The sequence below is a fragment of the Microtus ochrogaster genome, chromosome 1, assembly GCF_000317375.1.
Source record: "Microtus ochrogaster isolate Prairie Vole_2 chromosome 1, MicOch1.0, whole genome shotgun sequence".
Lineage (NCBI taxonomy): Eukaryota > Metazoa > Chordata > Mammalia > Rodentia > Cricetidae > Microtus > Microtus ochrogaster.
Genome location: NC_022009.1, coordinates 56,404,809 through 56,420,828, shown reverse-complemented (window position 1 = coordinate 56,420,828; position 16,020 = coordinate 56,404,809). Strand labels below are relative to the sequence as shown.

The 16,020-nt window shown below is 41.8% G+C and overlaps 1 protein-coding gene and 1 pseudogene across 6 annotated transcripts in view; one reads left to right on the top strand and one right to left on the bottom strand.

The window, feature by feature from the left end:
• LOC101981951 overlaps nucleotides 1-4,922 on the bottom strand; it is a 26,044-nt pseudogene extending 21,122 nt beyond the window's left edge.
• A 7,767-nt stretch (nucleotides 4,923-12,689) lies between these two features.
• The window catches only part of Mipol1 (mirror-image polydactyly 1), a 261,950-nt gene continuing 258,619 nt past the window's right edge, over nucleotides 12,690-16,020 (top strand). For 5 of the 6 annotated variants that reach the window (XM_013347308.2, XM_013347311.2, XM_013347297.2 and 2 more), the window contains exon 1: nucleotides 12,690-12,802. The gene's annotated coding sequence lies outside the window, so the exon portion shown is untranslated. The remainder of the gene's footprint in view (nucleotides 12,803-16,020) is intronic. The other variant, XM_005343709.3, reaches the window with a different exon arrangement.

The following is a 16,020-nucleotide window of genomic DNA, read 5'->3' as shown; positions in this document are numbered from 1 at the left end:
TTGTTATATTTATTATTTGTTATTATTGTATATAGTTGTATTTGGTTTAGTTCTGTCTTATTTAGACAAAAAGGGGAGATGTAGGGATAAGTCCCGCCCCTTAGGGGGCATGTTCGCCTCGGGCTAATGTTTGCTTATATATTTGGTTATATATTTGGCGAGCATGCTCCCAGCCGCTGCTTCTGCTTTCCTGGTCTCCGTGGGAACGGTGGTTTTGTAAGTCTATTAAAGATATATATATATATATATATATATATATATATATTTACAATCTGTCTGCATTCGTTTACGCTGTTACAAAATTCACTGTTATTAACTAACTTTACTATTTTGGATGAAAATCTATTAAACATATTCTTCCCTTTTTAGCTGAAATTTTAGCAAGCTATAGCACTATATATATAAATTTGGGCAGGAAAAAGAGATTTCTGGGGCAGATATCACTAATTTTATTACTTATGATGAAATCAGCATCTGGGTTTGAGAGTGTCATAATTTCCATTTTTCCTGCCTCAGATTCCACAGAGACACTGGAGATACAAGCCCAAGAAAATGTTGCATCCATAAAGGGGTTTGTCAGAACTGAGGTTCCAAACATAATAGGGAGCACGTTTGTAACTTCACAACCTTTACTCTAGAGGAAGTTATTTCTGTCATTGTATCACCAAGAAACCTAGCTATCCTCCACACTAGAGTGAAATACGGTATTTGCCTTCTGATGCTATTGACTATACCATGAGAAGGAGGAGGAGGAGGAGAAAAGAAAAAGTAAAACAAACAAACAAACCAAAACCATTCCAGAGCAACAGTTGTCTTATTGCATGCCGAGATGCCAGAGACACATAAAGAATTGTCTCCCAAGACATGTCCCCTCATCTCCAGTGATCTTTTCTTAGCCTATGTTTTTGTGTGTGTAGTATATCTCTGTGTACATGTTTGGCAGCTAGTTTTAATTCTCAACTTGAAGTAACCTAGAATCATGTGGGAAGAAAGCTTCAATAAATGATTGTCTACACCAGCTTGGTCTGGGGACATGACTGTGTCCTGGGAATTGTCTTGATCCATAAGAAGAATCTGCTTAAATGTAGGTGAAGCCACTGGTGGCAGCCCACTCTAAAACACACGAAGGCATATTGCTTTTTTTGTTCACTTGACCTTTGCCCTCACAGTTGTTTCTCTCTGCTCTTTACCGTGCTATGATGCACACAGCTGTCTCTAGCTCTCTGACTTTATCTCTCCCTCCATGTCTCCCCCACAGGAACAGACTATAACTGGTTTTGATATTTTGAACTAAAATAAACCTTTCTCCCTCAGTTACTATTGGTCAGGATATCTTATCATAGTATCAGAAATGAACCAAAAACAATGCAGTTTTGAGTGTGATTTCATGTGTAGAGGTCAGAGGTCAATGTTGGTTGTTTTCCTCTGTAACTCTACACTATATTGAGACAGGGTCTGTCACTGAACCCAGGGCTTACTGATTTAACTAGACTAGCTAGGCAATGAGCTCCAAGGATCCACAGGTCTCTGCTCCCTCAGAACTAGGATTCCTAGAAAATTCTGCTATGCTTGGCTTTGCACATGGATGCTAGGGATCTGAACCTGGCTCCTTGTGCTTGTATAACAAGCATTTTACTGAGTAAGCTATCTCCCCAGCCCCTTAGCCTACTTCTTAACTTTTTCTACATGAACCTTGTCATTAGCATAGCAGTGTCTCCAAAATCCTGACTGTAAACATTCCAACTTTGAATGCACCCAATACAGAATACTGTTTAGAGTTCGACTAATAATTCTTCAGTCTCATGTGTTCCAATACAAGAACTTGCCTATTTCTCAACATCTACCAATTCAACTTACTTTCCACCTTACCATGGCAGTAGAATCTAAGCTCTATGTTCATAATCAATTCTCCACCCTTACCTCCTTGTACTGCTATCCTAAACCTTCACAATCTTGTTGAAACACAATCATCCCCCCAACCATATACATTTGGTTAACTGATTCATTTACCACTCTCTGAGATTACCATTTCACTACTTGAGATTCCCTCACAAGCTCTTAATGCATTTCATTAAACACTTGTCCTCATTTATCAACACCACCCTTTTTCTTATTCACCAGTCGGACAGAAGCAATCAGCATTTTCTCGTCTTCTCTCCTGCAGATCATTGCATCTCTCCTGAAATGTATTCACGTTCTTGGATTTTTTTCTCTTGTTATAATGGGGGAAACCACTTATAAAGTCTTGTTTCATTTGGACACAAATAATGACATATTGTAAATTCTACTTATTTGGAATACCCAAGCAGAGAAATGCATCCTAGTTAGAAAACAGGTTGGTTGATGTGGGGAAGTGGAGGTGAAGAGAAGAGCAGAATACAAAATGATTGCTTAATAGGTACCTGGTTTCTTTGTGGCCTGTCTCCCTGAATAACAGAGTATTCCTAAAGGTGACGGGTTTATTTGGAGCAAACAAGAGGATTATAATCTGGGACACACGCTGTAGTGGACTAAGAGTCAATGCAGGGAGACTGAGGTAAGAATAAATTTATAAAGGCAGAAGAGAAGTACATATTATTTGTCCTGAAACAGTTCATTAACTGAGATAGCATATTAGGCAAGGGATCTGGTGTATTAGGCTAGCTGTCCTTGACTGCAACAAGAAACCTCAAAATCGAAAGTTTTGGGGAAAAGCTGTCACAAGTCTAGAGTTAAAGAGTCCTTCGGGAGTTTCTGTAACAGTTTCCTGTCATCTGTATGTGTGCATGGGGCCCTTCATCCCCAACTGATGGTTTTATTTTTCTGTTTGATTGGTGTTTGAAACAAGTGAATCATCTGATTCTGGTAACATACAGAAGGATGAAGAAAATATGTGGATGCTAGATGAGATGGTGGCTATACAACGTTGTAAATGTGCTAAATGGCTCTGATTGTTCACTTTAAAATGGTTGTCGTTTGTTATACACATTCCACCTCAATATAATGAAAAATAGCCATTTCTTCCCACACTTAGTCATTCTTTTTCCTCTTCTCTCTGAATCATAATGGATAATATAAAATCTAACATCACTGGTTTCTTATTTTTTATTACATGAGGCCCATAAACTCACAAGTGTTCTTTAATGTCTTAAGAGATAATATCATTAATGCAAAACCCTCCCAATCCCTTTGGTATAATATATTAAAATTTCTAGATAATTTAATTTAGATACTAAGCTTCATTTCCACTCCACTCTAGACCAAGAGAGTCAGAAGCTTGAAACAGACAACACTGTGTAGACAGATAGGTAGGAAGGAAGGCAGATAAACAGAATCTATCCACGTATATAAGAAATTTAATATATCACTACAGAGAGAAGGCTTTTTGCTGGAAGCACTAGTATTTGAGCACATACAAAAGTATTTAGGAGACAGTTTGACATGTCCATTTAGCAAAGCAAAAGAGGTAGGTTTACCCCTAGTTCATATCACTTCAGCCACAGGCCTTTGAACAGGTTTGTAGTACCGGCGTGAACACCTGCCTATGCTAGAGTGGGCCTCAGGCCCAATAAAAATCGATTGGTTGTTGTGATGGTTTGCATGAGAAATGTTCTCCATCATCTCAGGCTTTTGAACACTTGTTCCTCTTTGCTGTTTGGGTACCTTTATGTGATGTAGTCTTGTCAGAGGAAGTATGCCACTAGGGGCAGGATTCGAGATATAAAAGTTTCCACCACTTCTAGTTTTGTTCCTTTTTCACGCTTGTATAGTTTCTCAGTCACCTGCTGCTTGCTGTCCTGGCTCTCCTCTGTTATCATGGGCTCTTATCTCTCTAGAACCATATGCTCAAATAAACTCTTTGTTATATAAGTTGCTTCTCTCATGGTATTTTATCACAGCAACAGAAAACTAGTGCAATTGTCCCTGCAAACAATCATGTTACTATGTTACCAGTGAGCACCTGGCAAGTCTGTACTATAGCATGCCAGGTTTCAAGCTTGGGACAATGGTTTCTGACTTTTCTCCCCCAGTTCCCTGCTGGTAGGAAAGAAACTGAAGCTCAGTTACAGCATGGTTTTGCCATATTCTGCAACCAAGGTGCATCTTCAACAGTATGGTTGAACCAACCGGTGGTCATGGCTATAACCTGTAGAGTTTCGGGGCCTCACAAAGCCTTCCTGGTCGTTGACTCCTAGGGTGGTGTCCCACATCTGTCACTGAGATTTTTATTTAACCAATTGCTTTAGGATTGACATTATCAATCCATGCATGCTACCTCCATCCAAAGTCTTTAAAATTATGTTTAAAAAATTAACTTAAAACACAATGAGTTGGGAAGCCAGCCCAGCACTCATGCCCCTGGCCATCACCACTACAATCAGCTTATGTGGTGGTAGGAAGGAGAAGCAGAGTGGTTAGTGCACTATGTGGTTAGTGCACTTATGTGGTGGTAGGAAGGAGAAGCAGAGTGGTTAGTGCACTATGGAGAGCAATGGAACTGGAGACACAATGGCAGCGAGGGACAGGCTGAAGTAGATAGCCTACATTCCCACCCACGGTCACGTCATGTCTGCGCCTGTGCTGCCCCCAAGGGCTATGTCTGGGTCCATGGCCCTTCCACAACTGGGGTCTGTGTTGATGTCTGTCACCCATGTTACCAGAGAAGGCCACAGATGCCTGTGGTCTGGGCCATCATTGGAGGCCATGTTGATGTGTGAGGGCCATGCTGTTGCCAGGGCATATTCATCTGAGCGCCTAACACTGGCACCTAAGGCCATGGTGACATCTAGGTCTGAGGTGTAGCCAAGGGCCATGTCTAGGTCTAAGCCACCGTACTGGTGTCTGAGGGCCATTCTGTTGCTGGGGCCATTCCAATCTAAGTGGCTTGCATTGCCACCTTGACTCTTGGTGTTGTGTGGGTCTGAGCTGCCACCAAGGGCCATGTCTAGGTTGGTGGTCCTTCCTCAGCTAGGATCTGGGTTAATATTTGTTGGTCATGTTACCGCTAGGGGCCATAAGGGAACTGGTCCTGCCACCTCAGAGAAAGCTGCCCTGCTCCTTTTGCTGGTGGCTGCAACAGGAGAGATGGCCTCATATAAGGGAGAGCTGACTCCACCCCTCTCCAGATGTGTGAGAGAGAGAGCTGGCCCCATACACAGGAGAGCTTACTCCATCCCTCACCAGATGAGAGAGAGAGAGAGAGAGAGAGAGAGAGAGAGAGAGAGAGAGAGAGAGAGAGAGAGAGAGAGTGTGCTGGCCCCAACGGCATGAGCACCTGAGGCACCTGAGAGCTGACCCTGACCCTTCCCTGGCAGCGGGGGGAGTCTTTGTGGAGGCCCAGACTGAGCAACTCAGTTATCACCCAGGTCAATATCAAGGACTTTGAGTTGGTCCACCCCAACATCTGTGACCTGTGGGAGTGCATGAAGGGATTGGGTCTGAGGATCCATACCTGTATAATCTCCATAACTGGGGCAGCAACAAGATGCCGGAGAGAAATTTTGGTAAGGGTCTAGTATTGCTGATATACTAGAGGTTACAGGCCTTGAACCAGACTAATAACTCATTGCAATGAACATTTGCAAGTAAGCTATCTGGGCAAAAGGGTAAGGTACATGATGCACCACAGCCCCCAAGGCCACCACCATGAATGGATATGTGATGGAGAGGCAGGAAAGACTAGGAAGCAGAATGCTCTTTGTTTTTTCCCTGGGGGAGGCTACAAGGGTGGAGGTTGGACATAGAAAGACTGGGAAATGAGTGAGATTGAGGTGCATGATGTGAAATTCCAAAGAAATCAGTTAAAAAGAAAAAGTAAGTAAAAAAAAAAAAAAGAACATGTACACCCAGTGGGTTTCTCTGTGGCTTCTTCCTCATGCCTCAGCTTTTGTTAACTATTCCCATACACCCTTCCCTCCCATACCCACAGTCCTGTCTAAACCTTACCACGCTTTTGTCTATAAGTGTTTTCTTTCCAAGTGACCCCATCTAAGCCCTGAGTTAAAACTAATATCCAACACTATGACTTTACCAATTTTGGTTCCAGAAGGAAACACCTAATTACTTTCTGAGCCCCAGGATTAAACAACTGATTATATGTATTAATTTTCTTACTTGCATATAATTAAAGGTAAAAAAATCTATTGAACTGGGGGTTGTTTGGATAATCTTTTGGTACACTGTGAGAAAATGTGTCTCCGTTTTAACTAACTTGCCTAAAGCACCTTCTGACTGGTTTAATAAAGAGCTAAACAGTCAATAGACAGACAGGAGAGGGTAGTCAGGACTTCAGGACAGAGATAGTAATTCTGGGAAAGAATCTGAGGTGGGAGAGATTCACCAGCTAGATGCAGCGGAAGTTGGATGTATGGTACTGAGGAGAGGCAATGAACTCTGTGGCAGAATGTAATGAATATAAATGCATTAATTTAAGTTTCAAGAGGTAGTTGGGAACAAATCTAAGCTAAGGCCAAGCTTTCATAATTAATAAAAGGTTTCCATGTCATTATTCTGGAGCTGTCAGTCCAAAGAAAGCTCAGCTATACTTGGCATAACTTTTTAGAGAAACTTCTCAGACCCCTTTCTTCCACTATGACTATTTCTGAAATGACATCATAACCCACACAACGGTTCTTTTCAAAAACACAGGAATTATCTCTGATTAGAAGGGATCTTCTAATCTCTTCACATCTGGCCAGTAGTACATACTGTGAATTTTACCTTTAAAATACATCCTAGTTAGGCCAGCTTCTATCTCTACTGTCATCATATGAGTTGAGGCATAGTATAGTTTGCTTGAAATCCTGGAAAAACTTTTAGATTATTCTTCACTCATTATTCATCAGCTTCCTAATAAAATAAATTAGACGATTACAATTTTCTGTTAAAAAGTCTGCAGTGGTTTTCAGTTGCATTAAGAACAAATTAAAAACTATGGTATTTCAAGGCTCTGTTTGCTAAAAAGTCTCAATGTTTTGTCTTATTTTAAACCTCTCTGTTCTGGTCCCAATACAGTGACATTTATGATTTTGCCCTTGTCAAGCTTGATCTCTGCCTCTTGAAATTACACTTGTGAAATAGAACACTCATCAATGAGATGTTTAAATGCAAGTCATTGGCAAGAAATACTTTTGAAAGTGGGAAACAATTATTTTTGGTTAGGGGGATAATTATTAACTGTGGATGAAGAGAAAACATACTACAGCAATTTCTGAAGGCAGTATGACAGTTTTTTTACAAAATGAAATATACACAGGAGACCACTTTCTACGTATAACCCCAGCAGCACAGACATTAAGGGCAACATTGAATAAATGGGACCTACTAAAACTGAGAAGCTTCTGTAAAGCAAAGGACACTGTCACTAAGACAAAAAGGCAACCTACTGACTGGGAGAAGATCTTGACCAACCCTGCAACAGACAAAGGTCTGATCTCCAAAATATATAAAGAACTCAAGAAACTAGACTTTAAAATACTAATTAACCCAATTAAAAAATGGGGCACTGAACTGAACAAAGAATTCTCAACAGGAAAAGTTCAAATGGCCAAAAGACACTTAAGGTCATGCTCAACCTCCTTAGCGATCAGAGAAATGCAAATCAAAACAACTTTGAGATATCATCTTACACCTGTCAGAATGGCTAAAATCAAAAACACCAATGATAGCCTTTGCTGGAGGGGATGTGGAGGAAGGGGTACACTCATCCATTGCTGGTGGGAATGCAAACTTGTGCAACCACTTTGGAAAGCAGTGTGATGGTTTCTCAGGAAATTCGGGATCAACCTACCCCAGGACCCAGCAATACCACTCTTGGGAATATACCCAAGAGATGCCCTATCATACTACAAAAACATTTTTTCAACTATGTTCACAGCAGTATTATTTGCAATAGCCAGAACCTGGAAACAACCTAGCTGCTCTTCAATAGAAGAATGAATGAAGAAAGTGTGGAATATATACATATTAGAGTACTACTCAGTGGTAAAAAACAATGACATCTTGAATTTTGCATGCAAATGGATGGGAATAGAAAACACTATCCTGAGTGAGGTAACCCAGACCCAAAAAGATGAACATGGTACGTACTCACTCATAATTGGTTTCTAGCCATAAATAAAGGACACTGAGCCTATAATTCGTGATCCTAAAGAAGCTAAATAAGAAGGTGAACCCAAAGAAAAACATATAGTTATACTCCTCGATATTGGAAGTAGACAAGATTGCCAGGCAAAAATTGGGAACTGGGGGTGGGGTGGGATAGGGGAAAGGGGATATGGGGAGAGAAAAGTGAGAAGGGAAGGATGGGGAGAGCTTGGGGGTATGGGATGGTTGGGATAAAGGAAGGGTGGATATGGGAGCAGGGACGTATATATCTTAATTAAGGGAGCCACTTTAGGGTTGGCAAGAGACTTGACTCTAGAGGGGTTCCCAGGTGTCCAGGGAGATGTCCCCAGTTAGTTCCTTGGGCAGCTGAGGATAGGGAGCCTGAAATGGCCCTATCCTATAGCCATACTGATGAATATCTTGCATATCACCATAGAACCTTCATCTGGCGATGGATGGGGATAGAGACAGAGACCCACACTGGAGCACCGGGCTGAGCTCCCAAGGTCCAGATGAAGAGCAGAAGGAGGGTGAACATGAGCAAGGAAGTCAGGACCGCGAGGGGTGCACCCACCCACTGAGACGGTGGGGCTGATCTAATGGGAGCTCACTAAGGCCAGCTGAACTGGGAATAAAAAAGCATGTGATCAAACCGGACTCTCTGAACATGGTGGACAATGAAGGCTGATGAGAAGCCAAGGACAAAGGCACTGGATTTTGATCCTACTGCACGTACTGGCTTTGTGTGAGCCTAGCCTGTTTGAATGCTCACCTTCCTAGAGCTGGATAGAGGAGGGAGGACCTTGGACTTCCCACATGGCAGGGAACCCTGACTGCTTTTTGGACTGGAGAGGGAGGGGGAGGGGAGTGGGGAGAATGGGAGGTGGGGAGGATTTGGAAATTTTTAATAAAAAAAATAAAAAAATGAAATATACTCAAATAACTCAGCAATTTTGTCCCTCTTTAGCTACCCAGGTTAATCGAATCCTCATTTCCATATACTGCAGACAGATGTCTATAACAGTTTTATTCATAATTGTCCAAACCTGGGTGTAGCTGACGTGTCTTTCAGTAGGTGGGTAGAAAAACAAATTGTTTTATACCATACAACAAAATGTGATTATAAAAATAAGAAATAAGCTATCAAACCGTGAAAATAGATAAAGTATCCCAGGTGTGGTGGTGCATTCCTGTAATCCAGGAACTTGGGAGGTTGATGCAGTAAGATCAAGAGTTCAGGACATATTTAACAATACAGCAAGTTATAAGGCATTTGGGATACATGAGACCCTGTCTAAAAGATCAAAAGGAAAAAAAAATGGAAAATTAATGTTTCCACAGAACTATTGATAAATATTGCTTAATGAAGAACTAGTCTAAAAAGGCAAAAATTAAGGTGGTGATGAAGATCAGTAGTTTTCAGAGGTGAGTTTTAGAAGAAGGGAGAGAAGTGAAGCACTGGGAAACTTTGGGGGAATGAAACTATTCTAATATTGCAATAGTGGGCACATGATATGGTACATTACAGATGCCATGGAACTGCACTATGAACGGCACAGAACACATAACTTATGTAAACTATGGATTTGAGTTGACGTGTCTTAGGTTCTATTGCTGTGAATAGACACTATGACCACGGCAACTCTTACACAAAGAAAGCATTTAGTTGGAGCTTGCTTACAGTTTCAATGGTTTAGTTGATCATCCTCATGGCAGGGAGGAGTGTGGCAGCATGCAGGCAGACATCATAGTTGAGAGTCCTACATCTGGATCTGCAGGAAGCAGGAAGAGACAGACACTGGGTCTGGCTTGAACTTTTGAAATTCACTGATCCCAGTGATAACTTCCTCCAACAAGGTCATATGCCCTAAACCCTTTTAAGCAGCATAACTTCCTTATGACCAAGCATTCAAATATATGAGCCTATAGGGGGCATTCCTTTTCAAACCACTATATAATTTATCAGTTATTTTTATTAGTTATAACAAATACGTCATAGTAATGAAAGATCTTAATAATATGGGAAACTTAAGGTTAAAAACTCTGTGCAATCTGTTCAAGTTTCTGTAAGCTTAAAATTGCTTTAAAAAGCCTAGAGCCCAGCATAGTGGTACATGCCTATACACTTACTATCTGGAAGGCCGAGACAGAAGAAAGAGGGTTTAAGTCCAGTATGGACTACACAGTGAGACCGTGTCTTAACGTAAAAAGTCTGCTGCCAAGAGAGGCTTCTTTGATGAAGGATGAAATCTATACTTGCCTATGGGTAGAAGGATCAGTGTTTAGAATGTACTTAGGAATAATATTGGTTCAATGAAGTGGAAGTAGAAGGTTCACCTCTTAGAACCAAGGCCTCACTAGCCCTGGGAAGTTGGGTAGGTTTCTAGTACCATGCATAATGCCCCTTCTGGTGTGTAATGCACAGGAGAGCTGCGGTAGGTCAGTGGTTACATAGTCTTCTGACATGTGTGAAGACCCAGGCTAGGTCCTCACCTTTGAAAAAAGGGATTCAAAAATGATTCATGATTCTTTAGAAAAGTAAAAGGGATATGTTTCATGATGTATTGGAAAGTCATGCGATTCAATGTAGACATTTTAACCATAGCGATTATACTGTGGGACAATGGTTTGTACCCTGTCAATTGTGGTTTAATAAAATTCTGATTGGCCAGTAGCCAGGCAGGAAGTAGAGGCAGGACAACCAGGCAGGAAGTAGAGGCAGGGTGATGAGAACAGGAGAATGCTGGGAAGAGAAGTCTGTAGTCCTGATCCAGCCACAGAGCAAGCAAGATGTGACTGCCTCACCAAAAAAATGTATCAATCCACATGGCTAACATAGACAAGAATAATGGGGCTAATATAAGTTATAAGAGTTAATAAGAAGCCTGAGCTAATGGACCAATCCGTTTATAGTTAATGTAGACCTCTGTGTAATTTCTTTGGGACTTAACAATTACAGGAACTGGACAAGACAGAAACCTCAGCCAACACTATTATCTTTATTTTACTCTCATATCTTTATCTTCATTCCAATCCAGAAAACACTACTGCATATGAACTGAGTATCTTCCCCAAGTAATTCACTCATCACACTTGGCTAGGGTTTGAACATGAAATGTCCTCTATTGGCTCAAATACTTAACATTTTGTCCTGTTAAAGTCCTGTCAGGAATGGAGATATCCCAAAGAGATACTTTTGCCCCTCCTTTTGGCTATCAGAATCCTGAGGCAATGGAGCCTAAGAATTTGCAATTTTCCCAGAAGTCTCAAATGAGACAAAGGCTAAAACCATTGTACCAGCTAGAGGGAGATCTTGTTTCCTAGAAAGCCATTTCACAGTTTTGACAAGTTGATAGTCCACCTTGCAGAGGAGTTTGAAGTTGAAAGACAGATCACACTTTAGATAGGACTGCTTAGTTATACATACCTGTTGCCCTCTAGTTATGGCCCTGAATTTAGACTTGGTTATGGGAGAGGTCGTTGGATCTCTATATTCCTCTTCCCACTCTGCCCATATTGAATATATTTTTTTCTGCCTTTCATTATTAATTGTTTAATTGGTCTCTTAATGCTAGGTGGCTGAACCTGACTTCTTAGGGATGCCTAGTCTCTGACCTTGACTTTTCCAGTTGGATGCTTTATTTTGGAGGTTGAGGAACTTCTGGTAAATGAACCTTTGCTAGAGAAAATGGGTCCCTGGGAATGGGTTGTATAGCCCAGCCCTATTTCCCATTTGTTCTCTGCTTCTTGACTGTGGATGCAGTGTGACCAGCTATGTGACCATCCTGTCATTATGACTCCATCACCAAGATGGACATCTCTTCTTAGTCTGTAAGCCAAAATAAAGCCTTCTCTAAGTTGCTTTTGTTGGCTATTTGGTCAGCAAAGACTCAGAGAATACTAGGTAATGTAATTAAAGTGACTTTTAAACTCAATACTAAACTGCCAGTGTTAAGTCCCAGCAACCTGGCCAAAGTGGAGGCAGGAGTTCTGCATCAGACTGGGCAGCAGAGACGCCACTTCTCTCCGTCTTTCTCAGAGGAAATACTTGAATCATTACCAGTACGGATAAAATTCCTTGTTACCTTTTTAACTCCGCAATAAAGCAACATCCTTGGCATTCAGGTTATTCTTTGAAATACAGAGACCGAACATTTGGTGACTGCACATGGTCTAGAACACTCTCTCTCTAGTCCTGAAGTAAAAACTGCCACCAGCTTTAAAGTTTTTCTAAAACGTTCTTTGGCCAGCATCAAGGTCTCACTCTGCCTCACTTTGCAGCGCCCTTCCTCCGGTGCGCGCGCAAACTTAAACCCACGAAAGGAAACCACAGTTCTGCCCAGTGAAGCTCGCCCACGTGAGACTGAGACCACACACCCCACGTTTCTCCTCCTCTAGTCAGACCAGAGTTTGTCTGGACAGCAGTCCGCTACTCCCTAACAGGCGACCTCGTCCGCCTTCCTCTCCAGCTCCTCTCCTCACTCTCCGCGGCCCCAGGCTCGCCGGAAGCCCCGCCCCGAGGTCGCCAGCGGGCCCGCGCATGCCTGGTGCGCGCAACCTCTCGGCGCGCTCCCCCTCGTCTGCCCCGCCTCTTTTGGTCGTTCGGGGGCGCGCGGAGCGGTCGCGCGGAGATTGGCTGCTTCGGTGGCGGCGCCTCAGGCCTGAGAGACTGCGCGAGCAAGCCGAGTGGGTGCGGAGGGTTCTCGAGGCTCCTTAGGTAACGGCGTGGACCGGGAGAGCTGGGGGAGGGAGGGCAGATCGGGGTGGGCTGCAGCCGGCTCCCCACTTCCGGCTGCAGCCCCTGGAGATGCGAGGAGGTGTGCATGGGATTGGCCCGGAGCATGTTGGCCACCCTCGAGGGCCGGTGTCGCGGGGTTCTCAGGTGACACACTGCTCCTTCTCCTCAGGTTTCCGCACGGGCTTGCAAAAGTTAAAGAGACTGAACATTGATCAAAAGTGTGGGTTGTTTTTCTTCTAAGTCTTGGCGAGGTCGGGTTTCAGCCCTGGCTGGACCGCGGATCCACTGTGTCCTTGAGCTCTTTAGAGTTCTCACCCTGGAAAGTGCAAGCCAAACTTCAGGGTCGCGCAACACTCGCGGAGCCCGCTGCAGTAAGAGCGCATGGATGCCAGCTCCGTGTTCACAACATCAAGGAGGCGACTTTCCTGACTGGAGGATGACACCTCCCTGTGGTACTTACTGGTGAAGTTCTTGAAGGAACTTCACGGAAAGAGCTGGCTAAACTACCAGATAGCAGGACAGACTAGGGTGGTCTAAAGAAACACCTTTCCACTAGAACAGGACTTTGGGTGGGCTCCTTCGAGCATTTTATGCGAGTTAATTCCCAGTGGTCGTGGACAGAGTTAAGGGAGGACAACTTTAACCTACTAATCATGAGTTACTCACTTTACACAGTGTGGTCTTCTGTCTGGAAAGCATAAAACGACAGTTATGTAATCATTACATAGGCTGTCACCATATATACACACAACACATATATATTCCCTTTGTCAGTTTGCCAGGAATTACCTCCATCAGATTGTCCTTTGGGCATGTCTTTGGACATTTTCCTGAATTTGATTTGGGTGGGCCCAGATCACTGTGGGCGTTATCACCACTGGTCAGGTGGTCCTCCGGTGTATAAGAAAGCAAGCCAAACAAGTCATGGAGAGGAAGCCATTAAGCCTAGTGTCTGCTTCAGTTCCTGCTTTCCGATTCTAGCTTTGAGCAACTTTGGTAGCTTCTCTGGGTGATGGAAGCCCTCCTCCTGTCCCCCACCCCCATGTTGCTTTTAGTCTTGGTATTTATCAAAACAATGGAAACAAAACCTATGTAATACTATGCCAGTAAAACGAATTGAGGTTTACTTTTAAAAAGTGAGATAATATGAGTTGTTTCATTAAAGTAATGATGGCAAAACAAGTATGAATAGGTAATAGACACATTTTTTTTCTTCAAAGACGCAGAGTATGAAATACAAATCTTTGTGTGGTAACTTTCAAGTATTTAAGTCATGTGTACAACTCACCGCATTTCATCACGTATACTCTTTTATCTAGTATCAAGATCAAGAAAGAACATAATAAGGGATGGAGCAATAGATTGGTGGTTAGGAGCGCAGGACCCGGTTTGATGCCCGGCATCTACATTGTGCACACAACCTTCTTTAACTCTAGTCCCAGGAAATCTATGTCTCCTTCTGCCCTCTTAGCATGCTTATGTGCACTTCGGTGCCAAGGCATACATGTAGACAAAATACCAACATACATAAAATGCTAGTTACATTTTAAAAAAAACAGCATAATAGTATTTGCATTACAGAAAACCCTGCTTGTACCAATAGTAATCATTGGATTTGAGTTTACTTGCATAGGAATTCAAGGGACTGGAGCCATTACAGCATAAGTTCCTCCTGGTTAATCATTTTGGCTGAGTACCTGGACTGAATTTGTGCTGTGGGCTGAAGTTTCCCAGCCCCTGCTGTATTTAAACAATGGCTGCTCAGGACTGCTCCAGCTTTCCCTGCCTATTATCTCAGTTAACATTTACAGCAGACAGGTTCTACTTTTAGGTGGTTTTTTTAGAAGTGAATTTAATATGTATTAAATTTAAGATGTATTAGAAGTATATTGAGACATTTAGGGGTAGTCTAGCAATGTGATTCTTCTTTGATTATTAAGTAAACACAGATTTAAGATAGGCCACACCTTGTGAAACAATAACGGTTTATGTAAGTACTTTTAAAATAAATTCTAATGAAATAATCTGTTTGGTAGCAAATGTGCTATTTATTAAATTTATTTTAAATTCAGAAAAATTAGTGAAAGAAATAGCTCTTCGTGAGAGTTTAAATAACAGAACTACATTGTAATCTCTCACTTTAAATTCTTTTTAAAAAACAAACAAACAAACAACCCAGGATCTCCTGTCCTTTAGGCTGTTGTCAAATGAGTTAAGTAGCTGAGGATGTCCTTAGGTTTTGATTCTCCTGTTTCTGACTCTGGAGAGCTGTCTGCTGGTGTCAGAGATGTGCACGACCATGCCTGGAGTCTTTGGTTGTTGTCGTTATTGTCATCATTAGTTGTTCTTGCTGGCCCTGAACTCTCGGCTTCCAGACATCTATCTTCCTGCCTTAGCCCACCAAGTAGATGATAGGACAGCTATGGGCCACTGCACTTAACCTGTTTACTTTAATATGTTTGGGAATAGTTAATTTTATGTCCTGAAGTATTTAATTTAATTGTAACTCTAATACCCAGTTTTGTTTTGGGTTATAGTTTTTGTTGTTTTGTTTTGTTTTGGCAGCATTAAGTTTTATTTTAAAAGGGTAGCTGGTTTGGTGCTTCATGAAATGGTTGAATAATGGGAAAGATTTTCCATAGAACTGTTTTTGGTAGTTGGTTAGATAAACCCTGGTTCTGATATTGCTAAAATCGAAAGTATTGTTCTTTTTAATTTTATTCTATTTTGAATATATACAAGTAGGTGGTATATTCTTATAAATTTATAGTTTTACATTAGATGAGCTGTATATATACATTGAGATTGCTTTCATTATGCTTGGATTTATATATTTTAGAAATAACTGGACTATAAAACTGTTCATTTTACTGCAGTCTATAATCTTGAATTTTATTGTTTCTTCTTGAAACATGTCAATATCTCTTCTTTTAATTTTTTGACAGTCTCTCTCTATTTAGTTTTGGATGTCTTATAAGTTGCTGTGTAGACCAGGCTGGCCTTGAACTAAGAGAGATCCTCCTGCTTCTGCCTCCAGGGTGCTGGTAGTAAAGACATGCTCCACTGCACAGGGCTTCTTTGTAGTTTTATCTTAAGGATTTCGCTAATACATTTTTAAAGATAATAATAACTTTAAAAACTTTTATGAAATGTAATGCATATAAAGATCAAAGTATAGCTGGGCGGTGGTGGCGCAC